Source organism: Falco cherrug, chromosome 7 (genome assembly GCF_023634085.1).
Source record: "Falco cherrug isolate bFalChe1 chromosome 7, bFalChe1.pri, whole genome shotgun sequence".
NCBI classification, from domain to species: Eukaryota; Metazoa; Chordata; class Aves; order Falconiformes; family Falconidae; genus Falco; species Falco cherrug.
In genome coordinates, this window is record NC_073703.1 from 63,113,307 (window position 1) to 63,127,228 (window position 13,922).

A 13,922-nucleotide genomic window follows, 5' to 3' on the forward strand; every position below is an offset into this window, starting at 1 on the left:
CAATGCATTCTTCTACTTGTCTATTAGCCTTACCACTCTCTCCCTAGGTCATCTTCCTTGGATCTGTTTGAAAAAGGGATATGTTAATATCTATGCTTTTACCTTTCACCAAATAATTTTAGAAGGTTTTATATTTATTTACCTAGAGATTATATTATTTTCTGTTTTCCTCATTTATCCATGATTTTGAGGGATGTCTTTATGCTAATGATTTCCCTTTGCCTTCTGGTTAATAATGCCAGCAGTTTTAACATAACTGGTTTGATATGTTGGTATGTGGTTGCTCTGAACTACTAACATGATGTCTTTAGACCTCCCGTAAGATAATTGAAGCTTTTTGTCCTTTCATCTACTGAATGTTCCTTTAGCAACAGTCCTTAGTTTAGGTAGTTCCCTTTGTCAAAGTTAAACATTACTGTATTCGATTTTTTTGGCTTTTTTGTCTCTGCAGAAATGTTTAATCTAAGCCAATTAGGTCACTCTTATGGAGAGGTTTTTGGATAATGACATTTGAACCGGGTTCTCTGCACTGCTCATGACTAAGGCAAGAGCAACTTCTTTCACATTAACTGACAAATGTTAATTACTAGTCACTAATGTTGTCAACAAATTTAACCTTGCCATCAAATCGTTACCCATATTCGCCTGATGTACCTGAGGAGGGGAGTGTAGCTGGTCTCCCATTGTCAGTGTCTCCTCCTCTCACAGCCAATAACACCTGAAATCAGACTTTGCGAGAGGCTGAAATTATCATTTACAGTCCCAGACCTCTGCAACAGACTAAAATAAACAACCTGTCTCAGCCATCTCCAGAAAGTTTTCGAAAGTGTTACACCTTCATTTTGGAAGTTATTCCTAACACTGTTAATCACTTCTCACTACTGCTGCTCAGAGCTTCAGCCCAGCGCCTGCCCATGCACTTACAGTCAGGTCACCAGCTACAGTGACTTGGCAGGGCTGTATCAGACCAATCAATACGCTGTTTCTCACCAACCTCGGATCTGCACCAGGTCTTGGGTTTGTATCATACTGACTAAATTTGAGCTGCAGCTCATGCATTATTTCTACTGAAGTCAACTACTTAACACGGGGTTTATGTTCTAAACACCCTTCATCTGAATCTATTATTTAAGCTCTCGGGTGTATTGTGTAGCTGTAGCATCTCCTAATCACTTCTTCTTTTTAGCATTATGTGAAGGTATCCCACACTACAGCTCACTCTGAATCACAAGATGATTTATGTGTCCCTATTTTGTATAAAAGCATCATCACGTTAGAATGATCTTTAAAATGAGAAACTTTATTTGTTCCCCATTCCTTCCTTTCCTTCGCCCTTACCCAGTCATCGACAGGCAATCATACATAAAACCACACACGGTACTTACGATTTCATGGGGGAATCCTGCCAGACCTTATTGGGTTTTGAAAGAGCCTCACCTCTAGGAAACACCAAGTCAGAACCTGAGAGAGGTAAGCAAATTGCTTAGACCATCCAGATACTTTCCCACAAGGGAAGAAAAAGCAGAGGTAAGTGTTTCTAAGGAAACTGGAAAGAGATCCAAAATAGTTTGGCACCTTAAATGAAGTCTGCTGAAGGTCCAGTGAAAAATTATAATCTGATGTTCCCAAGGGATTTTTCTCCTTCTGGTTGTTTTTTGGGGGTTTTTTGTTTGTTTGTTTGTTTTTGTTTTTTAAACTGAAGGTACTTTACCCACTATAAGCTCAGTCTTCTGGAAGAAAAAAGACCATCCAAAACCAAAACAGAAAACAAAACAAATGTTGCCTGATCTGTATAGCTGAGCAACTGGCTCCTGTCTGAGCAAATATAAAAGTATATAATGATTATATGTGGACACCTGTCTAGGAAGAAGCTTACAGATAGCAAAAGCTTTCTGATCTAGCAAGCACAGGAAAAGAGCTGGCAGCTGAAGTTGTGCAAATTTCAGGTAAAAATAAGGTGCACATTTTAACAACAGAGACAGTTAGATGTTGGACCACCTTACCAATGTTATGTGCTAGTGTCTCCACTACCTGGTTACTTTAAAATCACGAATGGTTTCTCTGGAAGATGTATCTGTCAAAAAAAGATGGGAGTACATACGGCATGAAGGACGGATTCATCAAGGGCTGTTAATCACGATGGTCCATATGCAACTTCTATCACAGGCTGTCCTGAAATTGCCAATTGTGAGAAAAAATACTCTGTAAGAAGTATCTCAGCACATGCTCTCTTCCCTAAATATTTTTTATTGGTTACTGTAAGAAATGTGCTTTAATCCATCTAACAGTCCTTATGTTCTTAGAGATGAAATATGGGAAATTAAGAGAAGAAAAAGGAGATTCTATTGCATATTGGATAGAATCACAACACTAATTACTGTAACAGCTACTTCTGGATTTCAAACGTCTGAAGAAAACTTCCTTGTGTTAGATGAAAATTGCAATACTGTTGAGACTGAGAAACTCCATTCATTAGCCCACTTTTGAAATGGGTCCTGATATAAATTTGATGTGTCTATAATTATAAAGTGATAAGACTGAGAGATGGTGAGTCATAATTACAACTCAGAAGAAAGGCAATTTTAAAATACCATCTTAAGAATATTCACCTGGTTTTAGTGCAGAAAGTTCAGACGGAAGGGTGATGACTCCCAACAAATCAAAGCAAATCAGCTCCTCTCTCAAGTAAACATGATTTGGGAAGGGAATACAGTAACATACTGTTCTTATGTTAATAACTTTTCACAAGCAGGCATGCAAGAATGATTTAATGATGTACTGGCTCATTTTAAGATATCAAGATTTAATTTAAGATATTAAGAAGCCATCAGGGCTAAGGAGAACACAAAACAGCATTAAGACACTGAGGGCAGATGCATTCTAAAATTTGAAACACAGTCATTACCTTCGTTTTTCCAGTTACCAAAGGTGACAGGATCTGTGGTCATTGTAGGTTAGTACAGACAGATAAAAAAAGGAACTAGGTATTCAGGTTTTTTGCCAAGATGGAAAAGCACAACAAGCTACAACAAGCTTTTCCAAGCTACAACAGCACACTACTGTCAGGCATGTTCCAACAGCTAGTTATTCTACCTGTATTGGTTGTAGTGTAACCATCAAACTAAAAGTGAGCTGACAGCAATGTGTAGTTCCTGTCAAGTATGTTGGGACAAATGTGTTTAGCATGAGGTTCAGAAAGATTGAGTTTCAACGAGAAATAAAGCAAGCAAGCTGTGTGCAACAATTTAGAATGAAAAATTACTATCCTCAAGACAGCGTGCTGAATTTATCAAAAGTGGCCAATCTGCACATCTTAAGAGCAATAATCCATACAAGGCAAATTGGTTCATCAATCGATATGAACTGAAGATGGCAAAAATTAATATTAATACATTCATTTTGGAGGAAATTAGGAAAAGACTGGAAGGAACATGTACAATCCACCCTCATCCAGTTTTTAAATCCTTAGATGCCTTTTTGATGCAGTGAGGGTTAGGCTCTAGCAGAGACAGATGCTGTAAGGAACGTGCAGCAATAAGGCTGCACAGCAGGACTCTGCTTGGATACGAAGACAAACCCAAGCAGGCAGATTGTCTTGTCCTGCTATAGGCACTATAGATACAATAGGTGAAAGCAATATCACCAAGTAAGAATTGTCCTGCTGTATTTTGACTTCAGCTTTCCCCTTCTCCAGGAGGCCTCTTTCCATTAATGTTATTTTGTTTGTAGGAATGGTCATAATCACCTTGTAGGGAGGACGCCTTCTACTTACTGTTGTAACTGCATCAGTTCCTGTGTCATTGTGCGAGACTTGTCTGAAATACCTTCCCTGTTGCTGCAGGGGACACCTGGAAGAAGAGGGAACTACAGAGCTTAGCTCTTCTACCTTTTGCTTCAATTTCTGCCTGGCCACCTGTGAATAAAGCGCTCACTGGACTAGATGCTTAACTAACTCTTCCACCCTTGCTCTGTTCCTTGCCATTTAGCTCCACCTTTTCCAGGCTGCAGTGACTGGGAACCCACCTGGGCCATGGAAAAAATGAATGTCTGGCTGCCCATTAATGCCCAAACCAGCAAAGCTGGTTTAGGCTAAGCATGTTTCCAGTCCATCTGTAACATGACGGAATGGCATTCATTTAAAGACAAAGTTGACAAATCAATGACATGGTCTCAAGGGCTTTTAAAATACCGTTACTGTTTGAAAGCTATTATTACTTCATGCTGTCAAAAGGATACCACCACCATTAATATAAAATTGAGTAAACAAATAAATGGAGCAAATAAACCAAGGAAATGCTTAGTTTATAAACTTCGCATTTAGAGAACCAGTTTTGATTTGGCTGTGCATGAATTCTGGGGGTTGAAAGTCTTCTCTTTATTATTGCTATTTACTACTGATATATAATAAATATATAATGCAGACTGGAAGATGACACTAATTTCATATAAAACCAGAATAATATACCTGTAATGTTTCATCCTGTCCACTGTAGCAAAAAATGGAATCTCCCTGGGTCACTGATAAACTTGTCAGTCTTAGAAAATCATCGACTAATGCATGCCATAACAGTATGGGGAAAAAAGGCCAGGATGCCTGTGGCGATCACGGGTACAGTATGTTATGTGGCTGTTTTTCATCACTGATAATGTCTTCTGAGAGGTGAAGAAGAAACTGGTTGAAAACCAAGGCATTTTCTCACACCCACATACCTCTTTTATCTTTTCTGGTTTGCTATAGATTTTATGGTGCTCCAAATTTCCAAGTAAGTACTTCTAAAGGAGTTGCACTTTTTTGTTCTTTCTCTTTTATTACTGATGTCAGCAGATTTTTAAAAGGCGCATTATCAAAATGATGGTAGAGAGAAGGTCTGGCATAATTAAGTAGCTTATAACAAGTTTTCCCATTCTTGTTTCACTTGATAATGCTGCTTTTGAGAACTATTCACTGTAACAAAGAGAGAAAAACCAGCCTGCAGAAAAACCAGACCGGACTCATTCTCTTCACAGATGACCAGAATGATTATCCACTTTGAAGTCATGTAACTGAAAAATATAGAACTTGCTTAAATATGCTTATCAGTTTTGATTAGCTAATCTCTTTTTCTTAGTGTAATTGGCCCTTCTGGGAATGGCTTTTCTTGTATTTCCCATTTGTTTCTTGACATCCAGGGAACCTTCACTCTCCAATTCCAGTGAAATTTATTCCGACTAGACTTATCTGTTGGTTTTAACTGTCCTGTGCAGAAAATAGTGGCATTGCTAAGGGTTAGGAGCTGAGATTTCTGGATTTTATTATTAGATCTGTAACTTGCTTACATTATACCTTTGTTCAAACATTATGTGCTTTTACTTGCCCACCCACTAAAGAGAGGAAGGCATCATACTCCTGTAACTGATGATGTGAGATCAAGTCTATAAAGCTCTTTTCACATTTTCTATGTGCATCTAACATATCTTCAAGGACACTGTAAGTTGTGTTGACTAGAAGTAGGGAATGTGAAGACCTGAAACAACCTCATGTGAGATCTTTCCAGTTCTCTGATGTTCTGGTGAACTCAGACAGCAGCAGCAAGCAGCCTGCATGCCCATCTGCCTCAAATGTCCAGAATAACCTAATCCTTGTTTCTGAATGTAGATTTTATCAAGCTCATATCTCACTGTCTTCATATAAGACTGCTGGAAGTGATTTCAGTAAGTGCCAGCTGTGGAGATAACTGCATCCTTTGAAGACAGTTATCCCAGTAAAATTATCAAAAGCTCTGCCAAGACTGGCAACTGACTTGTAACAAGACATTTGGATGCAAGAAACTGTCCCTCTATGACCACCTCTTTCCACCCACCACAACTGTCACCTTCTGCTTTCCCTGCAGCTGCAGCCCTCACCTCACTGGGAAGCAGCTGAAGCTGGCAAAGTTCAGATATTAACCATGTTATACAGCTCCTTCAGAAAGGCACTGGCCCATCTTTCTCTGCCTGTGCTGCAGCTCTGCAGGTAGATTTGGGCTAACTGTTCCCCGTGAAATCAACAGCAACTTTGCTGCAGTAAAACCCAAAATATATTTGATAATCCTATCCTACAGTAATGGATTTGTTGATAGGAGTAAACACACATTATACCAGTGCTGAAGTTTGGCGGTAACAGAAGACTGGTTAAATACAGGACTTGAAAGAAGGAGGATTTTATCTGGTCAAAAGAAAGTAAAAATCACCTTCTTTTGAATTTGCTGATAAAGTGGTGTAGAAAATACCAGGGAAAAATCTTGACAATTTTCCCTGTTATTTTGTACTTCCACATTTGGAAATCAAATAGAATCTAAGATCTCTCATGGGAGCTTACATGCTAGTATCTGATGCTCTAGAACGGTTAGTAAAGGGTCAGTGAAGACAAGTTGTTGTTTCAAGATATACTTGTTTTAAATACCCTTTCCTTCTGAGATTAATAGCTTTGTAAGTACTGGAAAGAAGATGGAAAATACTCCAATTATCTAAAGAACTTTGATGAAAGATCTTACTGACCTCCACTGTGAGGCTTCCAAGGGTATTTCATAGTTATCTAGAGAAGCAAAAAAGGAAAGAACTCTAAATTATCTTACATACTATGAAGAAACATTTGATTTTGAAGAGCCTAGAGTGTTTCAGACTCATATTTGTGGCAATATGTAGGCATGCATGAGATAGTATTTACAGTCTACAGCCCCATTTTCAGGGGCTTCAGAACACCATGAAAATTGCTTTTTGTAAGATCCTGAAACAGTTTGTGCTTTTTCTTGCTTTGAAGGGCTTCTGGATAGATTTTCATAAGGTTCTTTGAGCAGTTCTTAGCTAACTCAGATGGCAACATTAAAATTGTGATTTTCTGTGAGTGAGATTGCCTAGGTGTTTTTTTGAACTCAAAACCAAGCAAGCTGTTTGTGACCAAAAGTTCTATGCCAATGGCATTTCAAAAATTGTTTTAAGTAAAAGTAGCAGACTCCGTTTGACCCCAGCATGGAGAAAGGAGAAAAGTTTGAGGATGTATGTATACCACCCAGTTCCACTGGGCCAGTTCATGTGGATTTTCCACTTTTGCCCTCTTTCCAGAACAGTCCATAATAAACAGAAGTCTGGAGTACAGGTTGCCTGAGGCCTGCACGGAGATGGACCTGCTCACTGTGGTGAAACAAAACCACAGAAGAAAATACACTCCGCAAGCAATTAACATGGGCTCAGAAAAATGGCATCACAAGAATGGCACCACTGCTCTTGGTTTTTCTTGACCTTTAGGGACAGAGCAAGCGCTTAGGCTATATTTGGGAACATGCAGCAGTAAGTGGCAAAGAGCCACATGAGGTTCTTGATAGTTCTGCCAGTGAGTCCATGAACCTCCCCGAGGTCTTTGAAAGCAAATCACATCTCCTCTCTTTCATCTTCTTTATAAATAGGTAGAAGGGTGAGAAACTAATGGATGCAGTGCTGCTACTACATCTGTCCCACGCCTATGTGAATGATGGGCAACGGACGTACAGCATGGGCAGATTAAAGAGGTGGCAGAGAATTTTTCTTCTGGGCTGGCACTAGAACCAAGGTGATCAGCTTTGCGGAGGTTGAGTACAGCCCATATTGGGGTCAGCTGTCACCTGGACTCTGTGGAGAAGTTCAAGCAACCGCCCTGCCACCACGCCAAGCCCCACAGCACCCCTTTCCCTGCAGAGCAGCGAGGAAGTACAGAGAGAAGGCTGCTGCGTTCCACGGACGTACCTGTCCTGCTAGGGGCTGCCGTAGTGGCTGCTGCCGGTTTGCATGGGCTCTAAACCACAAGTCCTTTGCAGACTCAATTTCAGCTTCCTCAATTAACAGAAAATTGAAAATGTGGGTAATGTTTACAAAACGCACATGCTTGCATTTAATATTTGTTAGTTACTCTAATTTTTATTTTTTTTTTAGATAAAATCTCACCTGATAAATCATATCCCATCACTGCGTAACACTTGGGGTTTCAAATGATTTCTGCAGTAATTCATGCCTGCTGATATGTGAATTGGCAGTATTTGATCTGCAGGCTCCTTTAGAGCAATGGATTCAGCACGGGAGGCCGGGATGCACGCTGTGCTGCATCTTGTTGCTCAGTTTCACGATTACTGTATAGTGAACTGTAAAACTCAAAGCATTAAGTTTTAATTTAAAGCAATCTGAATTTCTTAAACTGCATTTGCAAGGTTAATTTAGCCTTTCATAAGCAGATGCCCCCATCTGCCTTTGTGTCAGTAAGCGCCCCACAAAATCACAGATGTTTGTGTGGAGCATGGACATTATCTATTCTACATTTACATGTTTAATATAGAGAATGAATCCTCCTCAGACCATGACCTTTCTGCCTGTTTTCAGACTTCAGTCTTGTAGCAAAGCTAGGTTGGGCTGGCAAAGCAAATCAGGACAATAGTGTACAGCCTCTGAATTTTTCATGTTGAGAAACTGAGTTAGCTCACAAGCTAAAATATTTGTTTGGTGACCTCATTCTCCTCACCAGGGTATCATACCGCAAATAGAGGTGAACTATTACCTCAATGGAATAATGGAAAAGGCATGGGTTTCATGAAATCTCAAGAAAATACTCTTTTGACACAGATATTTCCTCATTAATGACAAGAACAGAGAAAACGACAAAGGTCTTAGCTGCCAAAATGGAACGAGAACTGTACAAGCTTTTCCAGGGTGAGGTTTAAACTTCTGGACTGTTTTCCTTTCTGCAGCCTTCAGCTGCCGACACAAAAGCTCATACACGCAATACCAAGGAATGTTAGCAAATGGTCCCCGTGTGGGTGGACTGATTTCAGTCAAAGCAGTCAAAGTGTTTTGAATAACCAATCTTAACCTTCTGTCAAACCAGTAAGCAGGAAATCTTAAGCTAAATAAACAATTCAAATGCAGATATACCTTTCTTTTATATTCCTAGAAAATCCCAGAATTCTTCTTTTGATTGTAATAACCACTAATAACTGTCAGGAGATTAAGTACAATTTTATTTGCACCATAAGGAATTTTCTCATGCGAATCAGCAAACACACCTACCTTTCTCTGTATCCCAGTGACTGCCACACACTTTCTGAGAATTGCAAGTTTCAGAAGAGTCTTTTCCCTGTCCTCCTGTTTGCCAATGGAATTCCAGATAGGACTACTCACAAGAAGTTATATCTTCATCACTGACACCTGCATTACCTGCTCCCAAGCTGCACAGCTACAGCGGGAGTGTGAACTCTCTCGTCCTTACCACTTTCACACTATACAAGAGTGAGCTGCAGCCCAATCTTCCTGACAGCTCCCTCAGTTGCCCCAGTTTTAAGGGTTGCCTTGTTCCTAGGTATCGAGCTCTCTACCGTTTACCAGCTACCTTAGGATTTCCCTGAGTGAGACACAAATCAAAGTGAAGCTTTTATTTTTGTAAGCTCAAGGAAGACAACAGCAGCAGGTTTGGAAAAATTGCATGAAAATAACAAAACCCCCACAGCCCTTGAATAGCTTTTATCTGCATCTTTTTTTAGGTCCAATATATTTCTCTTCGTATGCATTGTCTTTTTGCTCATCATTCACTTAGCTTTTTAATTAGAGCCTTTGTGGCCTCCTGTAGGCAGAATTTGCTTCCAGTTTAAAAAGCACAGAAATGTCATTTAGAGAGTTTCAGGCTTTTAATTAGATGAAACTGAAATATATTGTGTATATAAGAAAACTGCCTATTAAATACTTGTTTGTTTAAAACTTTTACACAAAGGGATATTAATTGCGGTTTCTGAATGGACATATTGTACCTGATCACAGGCAGAATTTTCAAAAGTAGGGCCTTCACACACAGTTGTGCAATTCATGATTTGAGTACAATCAATTATGTTTTCACAAAATATCTGATTTTCTGCTGTACTTATTTTTATTCTTTTTGTCCTGCATTTCAGAGCTGTGATGCTGTGGCCCTACCGAGATATTCCAGCACTGGGGAACTTCCAAAAGGAGCAAACCTTGTGGAAATTTTTAATGATCAAAAAACATGTCAGTGGTAAAACCTTCATTGTGACCATTTAGAAGAGAATCTAGCACATGAAGCTCAGAAGAAGAAAGTCACTGATAGAACAGATGCAAGAGGCAAAAACAGGAGCAGAAATAAATGCACAGAATTTGGCCTCTATCAGATGTAATAAATATTAATGTCAGAGCCCAGAGAGCACCAGTAGACCTTAATGAAGCTGGCCAGCCTCAGCTGGGACTCCCACCCATACGCTCTTCCCATGGGCCTTAGAACCCCGTGTCAGCTCAGGCGTGAGCCCCCAGTCCCTGCTTGAGCTATGCTGTAGAGGTGTCCATCCCCACTCCCATCCCACCCATAGACCCCTCAGACCTGTATTGCAGCCACGTATCCAGTCCCACCTGCAGCCCTGCCTCCTGCTGCTCCTGATGGAGCTTTCTGGATGGAGCTGTGGGTGGACCCTGTTCCCAGCACCTGTCTCTGCCTGCCATGCTCAGGTGCTGCAGGACCATGCCCTGGTCAGGGAGGCCACTGCCCGGGCTGGGGTCACCCTTGGCTCCCAGCTCACTTCAGAGCAGGCCTGTCCTCCTCGCTGCTCCCTGACAATCCAAGACAGGACAAAATTTTTTTCTTGCTTTTCATAAATTGCTACGTGATCTGTGCATAATATGCAGAAAAGGACAAAAAGAGCCAAGTGTAAGCACATCACGAGTGCCTACTACTCAAGGGAAAGGCAATCCACCCACTACTGAGACTTGGAGCCTGCGTGTGATAATACTGAGCCTGGCAAACCAGAGGCAAATGAAAGAGAGAATCAGAATAATCCTCTCAACTGCTAAAAGACCTTGATCATGTAATGTGAGCGTCCCAAACAGCAGAAAATGTTCTTTATTCTTGGTTAATGTTTAAAGGTTTCAAAGTGCAATACTGCTGTGGCTCTAACTGAAAAGGACAAATTCTGCTCACAAACTTGCGTCAAGGTTTTCTCTATTTTCTACTCAACACATTTATTGCTCAAAATATTGACCAAGCTGCTGCTTTGAGAGACAATGACAGTAGCTGGAAGCTGTTTGACTGACTCTAGGAGCTCAGCTCCTCTAACATAATGCAAAAACTTCACCTTGCCCCGTGTGGGTTGTAATGTGTGTGCGCGTTTGTTTGCTTTGTGTGTGTTTGACACTTCTAACATCACTAGAAAAACACACTTCTGGTAGTGTAAAGGTGGGAGGAGTCCAGCCTGCACAGCTGTCTTGAATGCCTGATTTCCATTTCCAGGAAATCCTGACACTAGCAAAGGTACAGCTTATTTGGGAACCAAATGAATCAGGTTTTAAAATTTGTCATAGGCACAAATTTCTAGAAAAGCTCTGTTTTAAGGTCATATAATTGCTTTGATTAGTTGGAGTAGTTCTCTAAGAGAACAGAAAAAGCTATACTGATTCTTGGATGCTGTGGGCTAGGAAGCTGCTTTAGATTCCCTGTGATGTTCTTCACCCCTGGGAGCAGCCCTGGCTCTCCTCTACAGAGGAACTAGGGCTCTGAGATTTGCTGCAGCGATTCAGGAGCAAGGAAGTTCAGAAACTCTCCGGAATCAGACTGCATTTCAGCAATGATTTAAGGAAGTAAACACAATTTGTGAAGCAGCCTTTCCCAAACAAAATCCCAACCACTGAGTGGGATGTCTGCCCCCTCTTCCTCCATTTCCCTCAGTGCTGGCATAATACTGCTAAGTGTTCGCAGGTGCCCCTGGAAAGGGCTGTGGGGCCTGGCTCCTGAGATTGCTCTCCAGAAGCTACGTAACCACCCGAATCTGTACTGCTCAGCTGATTCCCTTCATGGTTAACAAGGACAGCACAGGCCCTTTTACCAATTCACCCTCTCCCCAGATTTTAAATTCCCTCTCCCAGAGCTCCTGGTGGAAAGAAACAGTTTAAGAAATAAGCAAAGATTCATTAAGAGGTTGACATGGAACTGGAGAGTCCCCAGGTTAGTATCCTAGCCAACGCATGTAATGAGCTACTCAGCCAGGGTAGGTCATTATTTATGCAAAGTGGGATAGCTTCAGCAGGCGATACTCTGGTCTCAGAAGACAAGGTGGAACTGGGACTGAACTTTAACATAAAGTTTGGAAGGTTTGAAAGAAGGTTTCTAACTTTCCAGTGGCATACTTTAATCTCTGTGAAAGAGAATATTCTGGGCAGGATCCCAATTTCTTATGAAAAGGGGCTTCTCTCCCTCCAAGGAACGACTTGAGTAGGTGGTGCTTGAGCATCAAGCAGCATATGCTACAGGCTTGGTGTCAACGTGTACCCACCTTCCAGAGGCACGGCTTGCCCATATTGCTCCTGAGCATCCCCAGCTGGCAATGTCAATGTTTCTTCCTCAGCACACTGGCTTCTGGAAACCCTCTTCTTTCATTGCATGTGCTTCACCCTCCAATTGTCCAAATCACACGGGCTCCTACCCTGAATTCGACTAAATGCCAGGACAGCAGCTCTATTGGTCTCAAGCATCTCACTGTGTCATCCTGAGAAACTAAATCCAGGTTACTTTCAAAGCAGTCTAGTCCAGACCTATGAAGGAACATAGAAAATCCCCAGAAGAGTCAGGTTACTCAATATCTTCTTAAATCTGGGAGAGTAGTAAATAAATCATTAGACAGCCTCCTCCCTCAGGTACACTGCATAAATGGATAATGTGCAATAGGTACTTGCAGACTAATGAAGTTCATCTGGAACACCAAAGAGAGGATTTTCCCCTGAGGATTGTGATTAGACCTTGTATACTTTCAATATAGCCAATCCATTGCACCTTACTCTCCTAGTGGTTACAAAGTCTAATATTGGCAATATTGAGCTGTGGTAGCTAATTAGGCAAAGGCAAGAAGTAGAAAAATGTACACATCTGTAAAAGTCCTTTTCCCAGAAAAAAATCTTTCTCATCTCATTCCATTTGGTTATCCTTTTATAGTAATCTCATTACTATTATTTTCACTTTCCACACAAACACAATGAATGCCATCTTCACGGTAAGATGCTGCTGCTGCCCTTTATGATAATTCTTGATATTTGAGAAACAGTTTGTTATGCAGATATTAAAATAACAGCACAGTTGTGAGATTTAACACCACTGGGTGATATTTCAAGCTTCAGAACATTTTATGTTTCTTTAGTGGTCTAATTTTCAAGGTGATTTGATTCATTTTTGTTCTTGTATTCTAAAAGCAACTGTAGCCAGAAATGTCTTTTACCATTTGGGCAGGCTAAAAGGCTGCAGCATTTTTCCTAAGGTGCAAGACTACATACTGGGATTGATGGTGACATCTTTTTCACAGGAGGTGGTGATGCCTGCTAGGACCAAGCTTGCAGGCTGCCTGGAGACTGTAGCTGATTCAAAATGCAGTGGTCTGCCAGAACAGAGAGACGAGAAACATTATACTAATCTCTAAATTGTACATTGGCCACCCATTGGAGCCTGGTTTTAATTCAATGCGCTTGTCCTTATCTCTAAAGCCTTAAGATTTGGCTGACTCTGAGAAAGTCTGTTTTATGCCTGCTTGCATGAAGGCTGCAGCTGATGAATTTTTTAGACTTTTCAGCTCTAGACTGAAAGATGAAGGGGGCAGGAGCACAATGCACTAGTTACTTCTTTCCATTTCACGAGTTCATCTTTTTTTTTTTTTTCCTTTCAGATTGCAATATGCTAATTCAGATTTTCCTGTTACAGAACATGGACAGCAAAATTTTCTAACACATGCAGTTATGACAGTGTTTTGCATTGCTTTCCTAAGGAAGAAAGCCCCGTGTTGTCACTGGTGAACATGTTATCAGCTCTTTATATGAAGAGGTCTGCTAGATATGATGCTAAGAAGTGTTTTAAAAATGTCTCCAACAATAAAGAAGCAGAGACAGAAAAGGAGTATTTTCCTGTG